This window comes from Triticum urartu, chromosome 4A, assembly GCF_056163025.1.
Source record: "Triticum urartu cultivar PI428250 chromosome 4A, HENAU_Tu73, whole genome shotgun sequence".
Taxonomy (NCBI): domain Eukaryota; kingdom Viridiplantae; phylum Streptophyta; class Magnoliopsida; order Poales; family Poaceae; genus Triticum; species Triticum urartu.
The window spans coordinates 159,489,890-159,507,008 of record NC_141876.1 but is presented as its reverse complement, the minus strand read 5'-3'; the positions used below and the strand labels follow the sequence as shown (position 1 = coordinate 159,507,008).

Sequence of the window (17,119 nt, the reverse complement as noted above, 5' to 3'; positions counted from 1 at the left end):
GTACTACCCATATCATCAATATTAATCAAGCAGGAGTAGGGTATTACCTCCATCGAGAGGGCCTGAACCTGGGTAAAAAACATCGTGTCCCTTGTCTCCTGTTACCACCCGGCCTTGACGCACAGTTCGGGACCCCCTACCCGAGATCCGCCGGTTTTGACACCGACACCCACCCCATCAGTTTAGTTTCGCGTCACCCTCTCACACAACGAAAAAAATCTAAACGGATCAAAACTTTCCATGTTTCGCGTCACCGCTTTAGTAATGCCTTTATGTGAAAGAATCAATCACGATCAATCTTTAAAGATCAAATATAAATTAATTAGACTTACCTTAAATCGCTCAATCACATTAACCTTCTCCATCTCTACTGCCTAAAAGAAACGCAACGTTCGGTTTCCCCTCTTACGTTTCATCCACTCCCCTCGCTCCACTCGACGTATGCAGTACGCTCCCCATCTAGTTTCTCCATCACTAAGAGCCTGTTTGGGACTGCTCCGCTCCTTAAAATTCAGCTCCGCTCCAGAAAACACAAGCCAAACGGGGTAGCTCCACGATATGCCGCTCCGCAAAAAAACTAGAATCTGGGGTACAACTCCCAGTTTTTTATGAAGCTCTTCAGGGGAAAACTGGAGTTAGGTGGAAATTATCCACCACTGCCACCAGTAAGTGGATAACCCTTCGTTCTCCCCCCCCCCCCCCCCCAACCAATCAAATAGATCCTTTCCATCAAATTTCTCATTCTTGAAGCTGGAGCTAGATGGCAGCTAAACATTTTCTTTGGTAGTACTACAACGTCTAGATGAAATTGCTTTAGAGTGAATTTAGTGAAGCAAAATCGGTTTTTATGAAGTGGAGTAATCCCAAACAGGCCCTAAAAAACACTTTGTCCATCGCCCAGCACATGGGCCAAGCCGAGCAATGTCCCGTGAGCCAGCCCACGTCTCTCTCTCACCTCACGCACCACGTGCAATTCGCCCAGTTATCCCATCCCGACCTCGCGCTAGGGTTAGCGCGGGCGCCAGCCCCAGCCCGCCCCTTGGCTCCTCGGCCGCCGCTCGCCTTCCTCCGGCAGCACCTCGCCGCCGTGTTTGCCTCCTCTCGCAGCTGCTCCGCCTCCGCCATTTCAATTCCTCCCAGCACCACGCCAGCGCGTCCCGTCCGCCCTCGATGTGATCGACGCCGACGAGGTTCCGTCATCGTCTCATCGACATATATCCTGACAAGGTACGAGGTAGCCCATTGTGATCTTGGCATTTTCGCTCGATGTCGTTTGTTTCTCCTCGTCCGCTGGGACAGGCAGTTTCATTGCGACATCTAGGTGAGAGGAACGATCCCATCAGGTCGAACAGCAAGAGGAACGATTCCATCAGGCTGAACGGCGAGCAGCATCCATGCCTGACGCACACGGCATCGTGCCTGCTGAGCTATACTGTTGCTTCAACTCGGATGCAGCAGTACTACGTACTCTCCTCTTTCTGATCAGGTACGTGAGCACTCAGATCCCTGCTCATGGATGCATCAGTGGCTGCTTCAATCAATGGTATAAAGGACCTTGGATGATCACATTGTATGCATGCATTAGTATAGGTGACTTGTCATCTGGTGATCGATTCTATGAACTCCATACGTTTCTGTGTAATCGGCAATTTATTTTCTGTGTAATCATGCCACTGATGATTTTTATATAGATTTAAGTTCAAAGTAGGAAACAGTACTATGATTATTAAGATTTAACATAAAGGAAGGTTTGGTGATGCTGACTCCACGCGACAGGACGCTCCCATCCGATGGCCGTTGGGGCCGCCCCATTGAACGTCGCTGTTGTAGGACAAAATCCCCTGGATCATTCCTGGCGTGTAGAAATTGCCGACTCGCGACTGGATATTACCACGGCGCCCGGAGAACGCTCGCTTGTCAGTTTGTGACTGGACATGACATGCACCTGGACGATGATGTTGCCTCACACCTGAGCAGCTTAACTAAACGAACAAATCACGTAGGACCGAGGCAAAACATTTGGTTCTTCAGGTACATCTTCAATTTTGTTGTCAGTCATGTGATCATGGGGAATCTCATCTCAATTTCCTTTTGGTTGTTCATCTCGTTCAGTACGACACGCATCAGCAAAGCTTTACTTAAGTGGCAATGCAATATATTATGGTATGAATGATTGGCGAATGCATGCTGCATCTGTTCTTGTGCTGATTCAGGAATCCAATCAAGGCAGGTGCTCTAATAAAGTGAAATGTATATGATGGACTGCCCAATTGAACACTCCAAAAAATTAATCTTGCAGTTTTTCATTCAAGGATCAATCTCATTTGTTTCTTGTCACATATAAACTGACATGCTAGAAAATTGCCTTGTTGTTAAACTTTGGAACATGCTTTCTTTCTTCGCTAAATATACAATTCATATTGAACTAATATCATATTTAGATCATATGCAATTAATTAAGCTACAGATTCATGGTGACTAATGAAGAAGTTTTTTCAGGCCTATGACTACTAAGTACTAATAAGGAACACTTACTACAGAAATTAATCGGATGCTCTAATCAGAAGGTAAGCTTCAATGCATTCTTTGCCTTTTCAGTTCGAGGGCTTCCTCACATTTTTCTAGCAACACACTCATTTTAAGTGAGGAGGGTTAACTGAACTGAATCGTCATGCAATCCAGTTTCTCGACCGACCAATCGTGATTCATGGGAATTGACATTTTGTAACATCCCAAATTTTCAATTTGGAATGTTATACATTAAGTCATCATGCATATCATATTTTATTTTGCTTTTGGTTTTGATCCTAGAAAATCCTAAGCAACTCAAGGACCCACGGAGAGAGTTGGGGATTTCGTTATTTACATATTTGAGTTTTTTCAAATTATGTAAACAGGATCATTTGATTTTATTTATTTTATCATCAATTATTTCTATTACAAAAATATGAGAGAGGGAATAAAATGACTTTCCCAAAATATAGAAATATTGAAGATTTAATAAAAAATCAAATAATATTTATTTCGGAGTTTTTCGGTATTTTTATTTGAATTTAGAAAAAATGCGCGTTTTTCAAAGTTGTAGTTTGGGCCCAGATAAATGTTCACTTTATCGGGCTTGATTTTAGGAACCTGGCAAAATTTATTTCGTGATTTTTGGAGTCCATTTAGTATTTCTTTTTTTATTTTTCTTCCGAGCGGATTTATAAAAAAAAAACTGGAACCGACTCCGAGCCGTACTCGGCCAGGAAACCACCGGCCGGGGGCCTTTATAAGCCGCCGCCCCGGCCCGGGAGAGAGCCAGCGCCCAGCCTAACCCTAATCCTAGCTAAGCCGCCGCCGCCGGAGCCGCGCGCCTTTTGAGGTTCGCCGCCGCCTCGTTTTTCGTGCTGTTAAAAAAAATTCTGTTCGTCGTTTTTCTTTTTCGTCGGATTTTCCGCGGTTATTTTCTGATCGTGATTTCTGATCCGATTTTCGTTTTAGTATAACTTTTCGCTCGTTTATCGGAATCAGGCGATTCAAGCGCCTAGAGTTTCGTCTCGAAACCCTCTTTCCGAATAATCAACTTAAACATGTTTTTGCTACTGTAAAATTTGCCCTAGATCCAGATTACTAGAACGAAGTTGTTTTCTTTCGCCGTTTGATTTCTTTTGCTTCGTTCGATTTGATTTTTTTTGCCAACCAGGGTTCTTAAGTTCAACTTTCTGGTTAGATCCTCTATTTGAGTTTTACATGTGCATTAGATGAGTACTTATTATATGCTTGTTGTTTGTCTGCGATGGAATACCCGGAGTGCGCCGCCTGTTACTTCAAATCTCTAGGTTACGCGGATCATCAGCAAGGCAAGTAACACTTTGATCATACCTTTTCTACAACCCAGTTTTATTGCATTACATCAATCCTCACACATTGCATGATTAGGATCTAATTAAACTGTGGGATGGAAAGTAGATGAGGTAGTACCTATTACCTGTTTTCTTATCAAACCTTTGGGAGTTACTTCTACGTTTGCTTATTATGCCATGCTATGCTAGTAGACGTGGATTGGGTGAGTGATATCCATGACAGATGTGAGATTTATAATTAAGGGTTTATCTAAGGTGGCAACCTAACACACATCTGGGTGGATTGAGGCACCTGGGGTTACCAGGACTTGCCTGTTTTCTTTTGGACCGCCACCCAGGCTCAAAGGGATCATGAGATTATTCATACTAGAAACTTTCGTGTGCAGTCACAAGCCATTATGGGCTCTGGCATAGTTGACTAAGTTGTGCAAACTCTTACAGTGGTAGACTAGCAGATGTAAGGGAAAGTAGGTGTACCGGTCTACCCGTCGTAAGGTGCTAGCGCTTCTGAAAGACTGTGTCTCAGTCATCCGTTTCTCAAACACCATGTAGTGCGAGAAATCCAACGGAGGCGATCGAGTCTTGTGGGGAAAAGTGCGCAAACCTCTGCAGAGTGTATAAACTAATCATGATTAGTCGTGTCCCCGGTTATAGACAATCTTGAGTATCTAGTACCTGGATTTTCATGTGAATCTCAACATGTTACTCTAAATTAATATTGTTGGGTTTTAATGATGTTACTTAATTGGGATTGAGAATGCTGTCAACCATTCTCAATGTTTCACAACCACCATGATAGTAATTAATTTTATTTCTTTGAAGTAGGGAAAAATTGGCTTTACGCAAAAACTGTAACCATAAAGCTTTCCACCAGCCAAATATGCATATAGTATAGCTGTTGCATTCCATTATTCTCTATGTGTTACCTTGCCAGCATATTCCATGTGCTGACCCGTTTCGGGCTGCAACGTTAATGTTGCAGACTTTTTAGACGACGATTAAGGAGTTTTTAGGTCGTGGTTTTATACTCAGTGATGCAGTTGGAGTTGATGGACTCACTTATCTTCCATGCCTTCCGCTGTTATCGTTATTAGATGGCCTTAAGCCATATTTATTGTAATAAGTTCTCTTTTAAGACACTCGATGTAATAAGTGTGTGATTGCTACTCTGCTATAAATCCTCCGAGTACTGTGTGGTGTCAGCATTACTGATCCAGGGATGACACCGGAGCACAGAGATCAGACTGTTTGAGGTCTGGTCGCTACAGAGATGGTATCAGAGCACACGCTGACTGTAGTACACGACCACTAAGCTAAAGACCTAGATCAGTACTCACTCTCTTCTCTTCTGACTCCTCATCTTTTCTACTCTTTAGGATGGCGGATGCAAGGAACAAGTTCACACAACCAGATGAAGATACACCCTTTGGACGCCACTTGAAGGAAGTCACTAGATACCTGAACATAGGAGTACCCAGCTTCACGGGAACCTACAACGCCACTTTACCTGAAGAAGAGCGCTGGATGATACAAGTTCAAGTTCCAGGAAGGACGTTCATGCCAGTCACTGAGACCATAGAGTTTTCTTTTGATGCACCAACTTGGAGTCTAGGAAAGAGTATGGCAGCTCACATCGCCATGGGACGCATTGGAGAAGTCTACCGCAAGGATCTTAAGGATACTATCTACCAGATTTGTGGGTGCCGAGATGAACACTGGGAGATGATCAGCACCAGGAAGGATATATCAATTGCAGCTTTTATTCAGGAGTTAAACCAGCACATTCGACGACAGGAGAATCAGATGTGCGCCGACATGATAGATCTGAAGAAGGCTAAGACTAGAATCCAGGAACTGGAGGAAGAACTCAAGGCTACACGCGAAGATTATGAAGAAGAAATTGAAGTATTGGTGGATAAGAATGCCGACCTAACTATGAAGATTGGAATATTTATGGGAGGCCCAACACCAATAGATGAAGACGAAGAACCCAAGGAGATTAGCCTGGAGGACTACATCATCATTGACGGCACCGACTCAGAACAAGATAGTAGCGATGATGACTATGTGGATGAAGCAGGAGCAGATATCATGGAGTCTACAACCGTAGAATATTTCTAGTAGACCACCTCATCAGTAGTAGTAGTCCACCATGTAAATATAGTAGTCCGAGCACTTTTGCGATAGCTAGATCGATTGTATGTCCTTATTTGATTGATTGAAGTGAAATTGTGTGCTTTTGCCTCATGTGCATATGGGTAGTGTTTTCCCTTTAGACCCCCTCTATTATTATATCTCATCTTTTCTAAAAACCCTCAGATGCCTCCGAGACGTGACCCCGGATTTGCCTTTCCGCCGGAGCTCACCCAGTTAATCCAGCAGCAGAACACCTTGACGTAGTTGCTAATTCAGAATCAGAATCAGGGGAACAACAACAACAACCCACCGCCACCACCACCATCTGTTGACCACTTAGCCCGTTTTCTTAGGCTGAATCTGCCGGTGTTTTCCAGTAGCACCGAGCCGATGGTAGCAGATGATTGACTCCGCAAGATAGCTAGGGAGTTGACCACAGCAGGATGCACAGATGTGGAGAAGGTTAAGTTTGCCGCACATCAGTTAGAAGGACCCGCAGCATCTTGGTGGGAGAATTTCACAGCCACCTTTCCAGTCGACACTGTCACATGGGACCAGTTTCAGCAGGCTTTTCGTACTTCCCATGTTTCAGCAGGAGCAATGGCCATGAAGAAGCGTGAGTTTCGTAACTTGCGCCAAGGAGGACGGACAGTTGGCCAGTATGTGGAGGAGTTTAGTAAGCTAGCACGTTATGCCCCAGATGACGTTGCTACGGATGCAGCTAAGCAGGAGAAATTCCTGGAAGGACTGAATGATGAGTTGAGTATGCAGTTGATGGTAGCCACCTTCAACAACTACCAGGAGTTGGTAGATCGTGCCCTTATGATTGAAGGGAAGCAGCAGCAAATTGAGAACTGCAAGAGGAAGTATGGACAAGGAAAGTATAATTCAGAAGCTCAGCAGAAGCCTCGTTTTACCCCTAGACCGGGAGGACATTTTCAGCATACCCATGGAGTAGGTAGCTCGCACAATCACAATGGCACCAAGAATGGTAATGGGAATGGAGGAAGCAATGGACAGAACCGCAGCACCCCATCAACCCCAGCCAAGAAGGACTTGAACCACGTCACTTGCTATAAGTGTTCGAAGCCAGGACATTATGCAAATGACTGTCCTGAAGGACAAAACGGCAATGGAAGTTCTGGAAAGAAGCCGAACCCTTTTAACAGGGGACAGGTGAACCACGTTAATGTGAGGAGGTTGAAGCTCAGCCCGATGCAGTAATAGGTAAGTTTTTGGTTAAGTCATTTACTGCACTCGTTCTTTTGATACTGGTGCATCGCATTCATACATATCAAGGGGATTTGTGGAAAAGTATAGCCTGCCCACTAGGATTCTTAAAACACCTATGCTAATAAGCTCACCAGGAGCGGAGTACATGGCCAGTCAAGGATGTTTTCAAGTGCCATTAAGTATAGGAAGGCATGTTTTCCCAACGGATTTAATTATATTGGAATCCCAAAGTCTGGATGTGATTCTTGGTATGGATTGGCTGTCGATGTATGGAGGAAACATCGATTGCGCCAGTAAGACAATTTTGCTCACAACGCCAGAAGGAAGAAGGATCAAGTATGTATCCCGACATACGCCAAACAGGACACAAGTAAATTCCTTATCAGGAGTTGTGCAGGAGGAAGTACCAGTGGTAAAGGATTTTCCTGATGTATTTCTTGAAGAGTTGCCAGGCATGCCACCGGATAGAGACATTGAGTTTTTGATTGAGCTTTTGCCAGGCATTGGGCCAATATCGAAGAGACCATATAGGATGCCAGCAAAAGATTTGGTGGAAATTAAGAAGCAGATTAAGGAGTTACTGGATAAGGGATATATTCGCCCAAGTTCTTCGCCTTGGGGATCACCAGTACTTCTAGTGGAGAAGAAGGATGGATCGTTAAGGATGATTGTTGACTATCGAGGATTGAATGAAGTAACGATCAAGAACAAGTACCCACTACCAATGATTAATGATCTGTTTGATCGATTGCAAGGAGCTAAAGTGTTTTCCAAGATCGATTTGCGATCAGGATACCATCAGTTGAAGATTCGAGAACAGGATATTCCGAAGACAGCTTTTACCACCAGATATGGACTGTATGAGTATACCGTTATGTCATTTGGACTGACTAACGCGCCTGCCTATTTTATGAACATGATGAACAAAGTGTTTATGGAGTTTTTGATAAGTTCGTCGTAGTGTTCATTGATGATATCCTGGTATATTCAAAGAATGAAGAGGAGCATAAGGAGCATTTGCGTTTGATACTTGGAAAGCTCAGAGAACATCAATTATATGCCAAGTTCAGCAAATGTGAATTTTGGTTGAAGGAAGTAGGATTCCTCGGACATGTTATATCTGGAAAAGGTATAGCAGTAGATCCCGCTAAAGTTGAAACCGCGACCAAGTGGGAAGCACCAACCACAGTTGGAGAGATCCGGAGTTTTCTTGGACTCGCAGGATACTACCGGAGGTTTATTGAGAATTTCTCAAGGATTGCGAAGCCTATGACGGAGTTGTTGAAGAAGGATACTAAGTTCAGATGGACTAAGGAGTGTGAGGCAAGTTTCCAGGAGTTGAAGAACCGTTTGGTTACCTCACCAGTGTTGATTTTGCCAGATCAGACCAAGGATTATGAGGTGTATTGCGACGCTTCACGTCGAGGACTTGGAGCAGTGCTTATGCAGGAAGGAAGAGTTGTTTCGTATGCTTCACGACAACTGAAGCCCCATGAATTGAATTACGCTACGCATGATTTGGAGTTAGCAGCCGTAGTGCATGCGTTGAAGACATAGAGCCATTTCCTCATCGGAAATCATTGTGAGGTGTACACGGATCATAAGAGTTTGAAGTACATTTGCACGCAGAAGGAGTTGAATCTCAGACAAAGGAGATGGTTGGAGCTTATCAAGGATTATGATATGAAATTGCATTATCATCCCGGGAAGGCTAATGTAGTAGCTGATGCATTAAGTCGTAAGAGTCATGTCAATAGGTTAATGACGGGAGAAATACCCAAGGAGTTAGCAGAAAATTTTCGTGAACTATGTTTGGAAATAGTTCCGAGAGGCTATGTAGCAGCACTAGAGATTCAGTCAACTTTGATGGATAGAATCAGAGAAGTCCAGAAAACTGACAAAGAGATTGCCGCTATAAAGGAGAAACTGAGCAAAGGAAAAGCTAAAGGATTTCGTGAGGATGAGCACGACACCCTATGGTTTGAAGACCGTGTTTACGTGCCCAATGACCCGGAGATCAGAAAGTTGATTCTGCAGGAGGCACATGATTCACCGTATTCGATTCACCCAGGAAATACCAAGATGTATTTGGATTTGAAGGATATTTTCTGGTGGACCGGAATGAAGAAGGATATTGCGGAGTATGTAGCAGTTTGTGACGTATGTCAGAGAGTAAAGGCAGAGCATCAGAAGCCAGCAGGATTGTTGCAGCCATTGCCGATACCCGAATGGAAGTGGGATAAGCTAGGCATGGATTTTATCACGGGATTACCAAGGACTCGTTCAGGCTATGACTCGATTTGGGTCGTAGTTGATCGATTGACGAAGGTAGCTCATTTCATTCCAGTAAAGACCACTTACACTAGTGCTAAGTTGGCAAAGATATACATAACCAGGATCGTATGTTTGCATGGAGTTCCGAGGAGCATCGTATCAGATAGAGGAACCCAGTTTACCTCAAAGTTCTGGAAGCAGTTGCATGAGACTTTGGGTACTAGGCTAGAATTTAGTACAGCTTTTCATCCGCAGACAGGTGGACAGACTGAGAGAGTCAATCAGATTTTGGAGGATATGCTGAGAGCTTGTGCGCTAGATTATGGATCTAGTTGGGACGATAATTTGCCATATGCAGAGTTTTCTTACAATAATAGCTATCAGACCAGTTTGAAGATGGCACCTTTCGAAGCTTTGTACGGAAGGAGGTGCAGGACACCGTTGTCATGGGACGAAGTTGGAGATCGCCAGTTGTTTGGACCAAATCTGATTAAGGAGTCTGAACAGAAGGTAAAGTTGATTCGCGATAGGCTCAAGGTAGCCCAGTTCAGACAGAAGAGCTACGCAGATTCTAAACGCAAGGAGAAAGTTTACGAAGTCGGAGACAGAGTTTATCTTCGAGTATCCCCACTTCGAGGGATTAAGCGCTTTGGAATTAAGGGGAAGTTAGCGCCACGATTTGTAGGACCATATCGAGTTTTGGAGCGTATGGGAGAATTGGCCTACAAGTTGGAATTGCCAGAAGAATTGGCAGGAGTGCATGATGTGTTCCACGTTTCTCAGTTGAAGAAGTGTCACGCGGAGATGGCTGACATACCTTTGAGAGACACAATGCCATTGGAAACAATTCAGTTGGATAACAATTTGACCTATGAGGAGAAACCAGTCAAGATTCTTGAGTTTGCCAGTCGAGTTACTCGCAGCAAGGTTATCAAGTTTTGCAAAGTTCAGTGGAGCCACCACACGGAGGATGAAGCTACCTGGGAGCGAGAGGAAGATTTGCTCAAAGACCACCCTCACCTATTTTCTAGCCAACCCGAATCTCGAGGGCGAGATTCATCTTAAGGGGGTAGGTTTGTAACATCCCAAATTTTCAATTTGGAATGTTATACATTAGGTCATCATGCATATCATATTTTATTTTGCTTTTGGTTTTGATCCTAGAAAAGCCTAAGCAACTCAAGGACCCACGGAGAGAGTTGGGGATTTCGTTATTTACATATTTGAGTTTTTTCAAATTATGTAAACAGGATCATTTGATTTTATTTATTTTATCATCAATTATTTCTATTACAAAAATATGAGAGAGGGAATAAAATGACTTTCTCAAAATATAGAAATATTGAAGATTTAATAAAAAAATCAAATAAGATTTATTTCGGAGTTTTTCGATATTTTTATTTGAATTTAGAAAAATGCGCGTTTTTCAAAGTTGTAGTTTGGGCCCAGATAAATGTTCACTTTATCGGGCTTGATTTTAGGAACCTGGCAAAATTTATTTCGTGATTTTTGGAGTCCATTTAGTATTTCTTTTTTTATTTTTCTTCCGAGCGGATTTATAAAAAAAAACTGGAACCGACTCCGGGCCGTACCCGGCCAGGAAACCACCGGCCGGGGGCCTTTATAAGCCGCCGCCTCGGCCCGGGAGAGAGCCAGCGCCCAGCCTAACCCTAACCCTAGCTAAGCCGCCGCTCGCCGCCGCCGCCTGCCGCGGCCTGCCGCCGCCGCCGCCGGAGCCGCGCGCCTTTCGAGGTTCGCCGCCGCCTCGTTTTTTGTGCTGTTAAAAAAAATTCTGTTCGTCGTTTTTCTTTTTCGTCGGATTTTCCGCGGTTATTTTCTGATCGCGATTTCTGATCCGATTTTCGTTTTAGTATAACTTTTCGCTCGTTTATCGGAATCAGGCGATTCAAGTGCCTGGAGTTTCGTCTCGAAACCCTCTTTCCGAATAATCAACTTAAACATGTTTTTGCTACTGTAAAATTTGCCCTAGATCCAGATTACTAGAACGAAGTTGTTTTCTTTCGCCGTTTGATTTCTTTTGCTTCGTTCGATTTGATTCTTTTTGCCAACCAGGGTTCTTAAGTTCAACTTTCTGGTTAGATCCTCTATTTGAGTTTTACCTGTGCATTAGATGAGTACTTATTGTATGCTTGTTGTTTGTCTGCGATAGAATACCCGGAGTGCGCCGCCTGTTACTTCGAATCTCTAGGTTACGCGGATCATCAGCAAGGCAAGTAACACTTTGATCATACCTTTTCTACAACCTAGTTTTATTGCATTAGATCAATCCTCACACATTGCATGATTAGGATCTAATTAAACTGTGGGATGGAAAGTAGATGAGGTAGTACCTATTACCTGTTTTCTTATCAAACCTTTGGGAGTTACTTCTACGTTTGCTTATTATGCCATGCTATGCTAGTAGACGTGGATTGGGTGAGTGATATCCATGACAGATGTGAGATTTATAATTAAGGGTTTATCTAAGGTGGCAACCTAACACACATCTGGGTGGATTGAGGCACCTGGGGTTACCAGGACTTGCCTGTTTTTTTTTGGACCGCCACCCAGGCTCAAAGGGATCATGAGATTATTCATACTAGAAACTTCCGTGTGCAGCCACAAGCCATTATGGGCTCTGGCATAGTTGACTAAGTTGTGCGAACTCTTACAGTGGTAGACTAGCAGATGTAGGGGAAAGTAGGTGTATCGGTCTACCCGTCGTAAGGTGCTAGCGCTTCTAAAAGACTGTGTCTCAGTCATCCGTTTCTCAAACACCATGTAGTGCGAGAAATCCAACGGAGGCGATCGAGTCTTGTGGGGAAAAGTGCGCAAACCTCTGCAGAGTGTATAAACTAATCATGATTAGTCGTGTCCCCGGTTATAGACAATCTTGAGTATCTAGTACCTGGATTTTCATGTGAATCTCAACATGTTACTCTAAATTAATATTGTTGGGTTTTAATGATGTTACTTAATTGGGATTGAGAATGCTGTCAACCATTCTCAATGTTTCACAACCACCATGATAGTAATTAATTTTATTTCTTTGAAGTAGGGAAAAATTGGCTTTACGCAAAAACTGTAACCATAGAGCTTTCCACCAGCCAAATATGTATATAGTATAGCTGTTGCATTCCATTATTCTCTATGTGTTACCTTGCCAGCATATTCCGTGTGCTGACCCGTTTCGGGCTGCAACGTTAATGTTACAGACTTTTCAGACGACGATTAAGGAGTTTTTAGGTCGTGGTTCTATACTCAGTGATGCCGTTGGAGTTGATGGACTCACTTATCTTCCAAGCCTTCCGCTGTTATCGTTATTAGATGGCCTTAAGCCATATTTATTGTAATAAGTTCTCTTTTGAGACACTCGATGTAATAAGTGTGTGATTGCTACTCTGCTATAAATCCTCCGAGTACTGTGTGGTGTCAGCATTACTGATCCAGGGATGACACCGGAGCACAGAGATCAGACTGTTTGAGGTCTGGTCGCTACACATTTACTTCGTAGTGAACTACACAAATTGTATTTGATACAATTGAGCTCGTGGTACTAAAATTTTACGCCCCGTTGTATACGCCAAGGTACCCCGCAAGGGCACATGATTTGATGCACCACATATGTTGAGCAATCCCGGTGTGTTACAAACAGTGTTATAACTTTGCCTTTGATGATTTATTGCTATGCTTTCCTTTGTCGCAGAATTACCAGAAATATGAAAGGAAGGAGTCAAAGCTTGTGAAGAAATGGAGCACTTCCAAGTTTTTGGCCGATGATGATGATGAGACTGACAACCACAAGGTAAGCTCGCCGAGTGCATCCTCTCAAGGGTAGGAAGCGTTTTCGGAGGAAGACTGACGACCAAGAGGACGGGAATGATGATGGTGTGAGACAATGTAGCAGGTACCCATTATTAGTTTGTGCTCCTTTCACATGTTGTGATTAAAATTGGTAATTTTGTGTTGCAGAAAACAATAGCACATATTTCCGAGAGGAGTACAAAGGAGAACAAAAAAATGGATGATGAAGACGTGTCGACACTCTTGATGTATGATATTCTTCCTAGGATCTAATTTTTTTTACATAAAAACGCATAGGTATGAAATGGTCAATCAAAATGTACAACATCGCTTGTCCAAAAACATTTTGATGTGTCTTATTTTAGGTCAATATCAAGTGCGGTTTTGTTAATTTAGATAATGATGCTTGGATTGGGGAGACGGAATAGTGAGTGCTGGAAGAAGACTGATGTAATGAAAAAGCTGACACTTGTTTGATGTGCATGTAGATATGATCAATGTTAAACCACTAGAATTAGGCGACCCCGGTGCAATGCACGGGCAATTACCTATTAGTAAACAAATGATCGATTTTAAGAAAATTAATGTGTCGCCGCTCTCTTGATCAAGCTCCTTCGCCTCGCTCCGTCCCACGTATCTTTATTCACGCAGGAAAACAGGAAGCTTTTTATCACCTTCCTTTCCTATTTGTTCTCTACCAAATCAACGATAGAGCCTTCCCTAGAGAAAACAAACGCCCCACCCCTTTTATAACTCCCGAGCGAGGGTATCCAGCTCGCGCGCACGCCACTGCCGCCATCCTTCCGCCAGCCGAGACCTCCCTCCCCTATGGAGACCAACGTGCTGTTGTGCGTTGGGACCGGCACTATTGTCGCCAAGCAGGAGATCAAGAAGCTCCAGTCCAGCATCCAGGCGCGGGCGGGCCCCAAGATTGAAGGGTGCCGCGTGATCAAGGTGGAGGCGCACCAGATCCCGGAGCACCCACGCTCGTGCCGCGTGGCCCTGGTCAGCGACGCGGCCGGGTACGTGACCCGGTGCTCTGGCAAGGGCATCTACTTCACGGCCAAGTCCGGGCAGCTTTGCGTGTAGGCGATGGGCGATGACCAAGGAACGGCGGCTGAAGAGCATGGTGACGGAGGCCGGGATCAGGCGCGGGTACCTGCGGCGATGGGACGATGAGTTCGTGCTGACGTTCAGAATCTTGGACGCGAGGCGTTAGTGGTCGGCTGGGGTGGACGTTCGAGTGCCACCTGCACAAGCGGATGGCGCCCGGCGAGCCGTGGGTCGACCTCCAGCTGGTGTGGCGCACCACATGCAGCATGGTTCGATACAACATCCTCGGCAAGGAGGTCCAGCGGCTCCAGCAGCTCAAGTTGCTGCGCGCTTAGAAAAATCCCTTCCATTCTCTTTCTGTAGGCAATGGGTACCACCGATACAGTACTGAAAAATGAGGTGAACCACCAGTCCACAATTGAGCACCATTTGATCTGCGGCTGCTACTTTGCAATCTGTGCAACCAGTCTTCCCTGCGAAATGACCGACTTGCCACACAAGTTGTGCTCGTGCTGACATGGCGCTGCCACTAGTTAATTCCTTGTGTTGGAGAGGCCTAGAAGTTGGGAATCTACAGATGCTTGTCAGTCTGAACTCTGAAGGTAATGGTCTGATGTTTTCTAAAATACTATTGACTGATCACAACATATTCAATCATTGGAAACCTGCACTTCTCTTGTTTTCTTGAACTGGTGTTAACCATCATTCTTTGACGTGATTACTATGTTTTTCTTCTTTCAGAAAATAATATTATTTGAGAAAATCTTGCTATCTAAATGCCACTTGGGGGCACCTGATATTATACTAACTTGCTCGAGCCTAGAACTAAACTATTAAGGTCCATATGTACTTGTAGACATATCACGCTCTTCACATCCTTTGATGTCAAATTGTAGACATGGAGCTGTTTGTAGTTTATTTTTTGGAAGGAGGGTAAACCTACTTGCAAGGAAATTGCTTGTTATGTTTTCGAGTCAAACGATAGAAAAATTATTGCTAACTTTTTTTATACACATTTTGTGTAGCTAAGTTGTTGATCGAGGGATGTTGATGGTCATGCTGGAACATGTTTATTTTTTAGGAATGCATCCATGGTCAATGATGCGGAGAATCCTACGGTCTTCCCGATGGACCTACCATCGTCTCACGAAGTGCCAAGAGAACCCATGACTCGAGCTAGAGCTAGAGCTCTCAAGACCGAGGTGACTTCTCTCCTTAGTGATATTACATATGATCCACTCGAGACATGGCTACTACCTAAGTCCGAGACGTTGTGCATGATTAGGTACCAAGAGGACCCTCCTGAAGATGCACGTGAAGACGGACAAGTCCCCAAGTCCACGAATGAAGAGAACCAATAGAAGAAGACAAGAACACCTCCCAGGACCCGGACATCCGGCCCCTGGAGTATCGTCCACTACAGCTGCTCAACCACCAAGCGCCTACAGGCCCCGGACACCCCCGAACCCGAGAGCGACATGGCCAGCTTCACCAGCCCGGACATCCGGCCTCCACAGCCCGGACCTCCGGCCCTCCGCGAACGCCCGGACATCCGGCCCGACGCCCGAACGTCCGGTCTCCCCTGTCTGCGCACAGTGTAAGGGCCGAGGCCCGTGTACCCCTTCGTCCACCTAGACTATATATACTCTGCTCCTACCTACGTTTTAGGGTTAGCATTGGTTTAGCTCATATTAGAGATAGAGCATTGCTCATCCACATCGGATCCACTCCATGAGAGAGACCGCGGCCCCTCTTCGGAGAAGATCCCTTTGGATTCAAGACCTCCTTGCGGAGAAGAACATCAAGACCTCCTCACGGAGAAGGCCGGCTACCTTTGTATCGTCCTTAGTTGTCAGTGGATCGTGTGATCTCTTATGTACTCGAGGATCTAGCATACGTGTGACTATTTCTTGTTGGTTTAGTGATTTTCTCGTGTTTCCACTCGTGTTTCCCCTCATGTCCTCCGTGTTCTTCGCGGGATCCGCTCCTTTCGTGAAAGATCGACCGATTAGGGTTCCACCCTACATCATCTTGGTATCAAAGCCACGTTGATCACGATTTCGGAGCCTCCCCATTGTTGTGTTTCTAGCCTTGTTTTTGTTGATTTTATCCCTAATTCAAAAATTTCCCCACAAAAATAGCCCCCAAATTATTTTTTGTGATTTGTTGGTGTGATGAAGTTTTGTTGGATTTGATCCGCGGATTTCGTGTGTTGCAGGTAGATCTAGCCTTCCATCCACTTTTCCTCAATTTCCATCTACAAGTTCCTCCGAATTTTGCCCGGATTTGCCACCCTCCACGTGGAGTTCGTCCGGATCCAGAGCCCGGACATCCGGCCCGATGGCCCGGACATCCGACACCCCGGACATCCGGCCATCAAGCCCGGACATCCGGCCCCTGGCAGCAACATCTCCATCCACCGCCCCATTTTCCGTCCATATTTCGCCAAGTTTGTTTCGGGGCCCACATATACTTCCGCATACCACCACCACTTCCGCATAGCACCACCATATACCACATACACAACCACCTCTTACCACTACCAACTCCGACAATTTTGTCACGTTTTGCCTTGAGAATTTGAGTTGTGGTTCTGTGTCCTATTGTGTTTCGGCTATTTAGGTACGGTTCGACATCAACATCACCGCCGCTCATCTTCGCCACGGACGCGTCATCAACAACGACCACCTCGACTACATCTTGGTATTCGTGCCACCATTTTGACACCATACCGTACGCAAGACGCGGTAACCTCACCTTGGTATTGGACATAT

The 17,119-nt window shown here is 44.8% G+C and overlaps 1 long non-coding RNA gene across 5 annotated transcripts; it reads left to right on the top strand.

Moving 5' to 3' along the window:
• The first annotated feature begins 974 nt into the window (after positions 1–974).
• Positions 975–16,241, top strand: LOC125553875 (uncharacterized). 5 transcript variants are annotated; one of them, XR_015600610.1, is made up of 8 exons: positions 975–1,227; positions 1,322–1,486; positions 1,777–2,031; positions 2,500–2,567; positions 3,794–3,842; positions 13,195–13,395; positions 13,461–13,540; positions 15,427–16,241. It is a non-coding gene; the product is annotated as an uncharacterized LOC125553875 (long non-coding RNA). The 5 variants fall into 5 exon arrangements; XR_015600608.1 differs by lacking the exon at positions 15,427–16,241 and having other exon boundaries at positions 1,344–1,486; positions 13,461–13,781; XR_015600609.1 differs by lacking the exons at positions 3,794–3,842; positions 15,427–16,241 and adding an exon at positions 11,659–11,718 and having other exon boundaries at positions 13,461–13,781.
• The last annotated feature ends 878 nt before the right edge of the window (positions 16,242–17,119 follow it).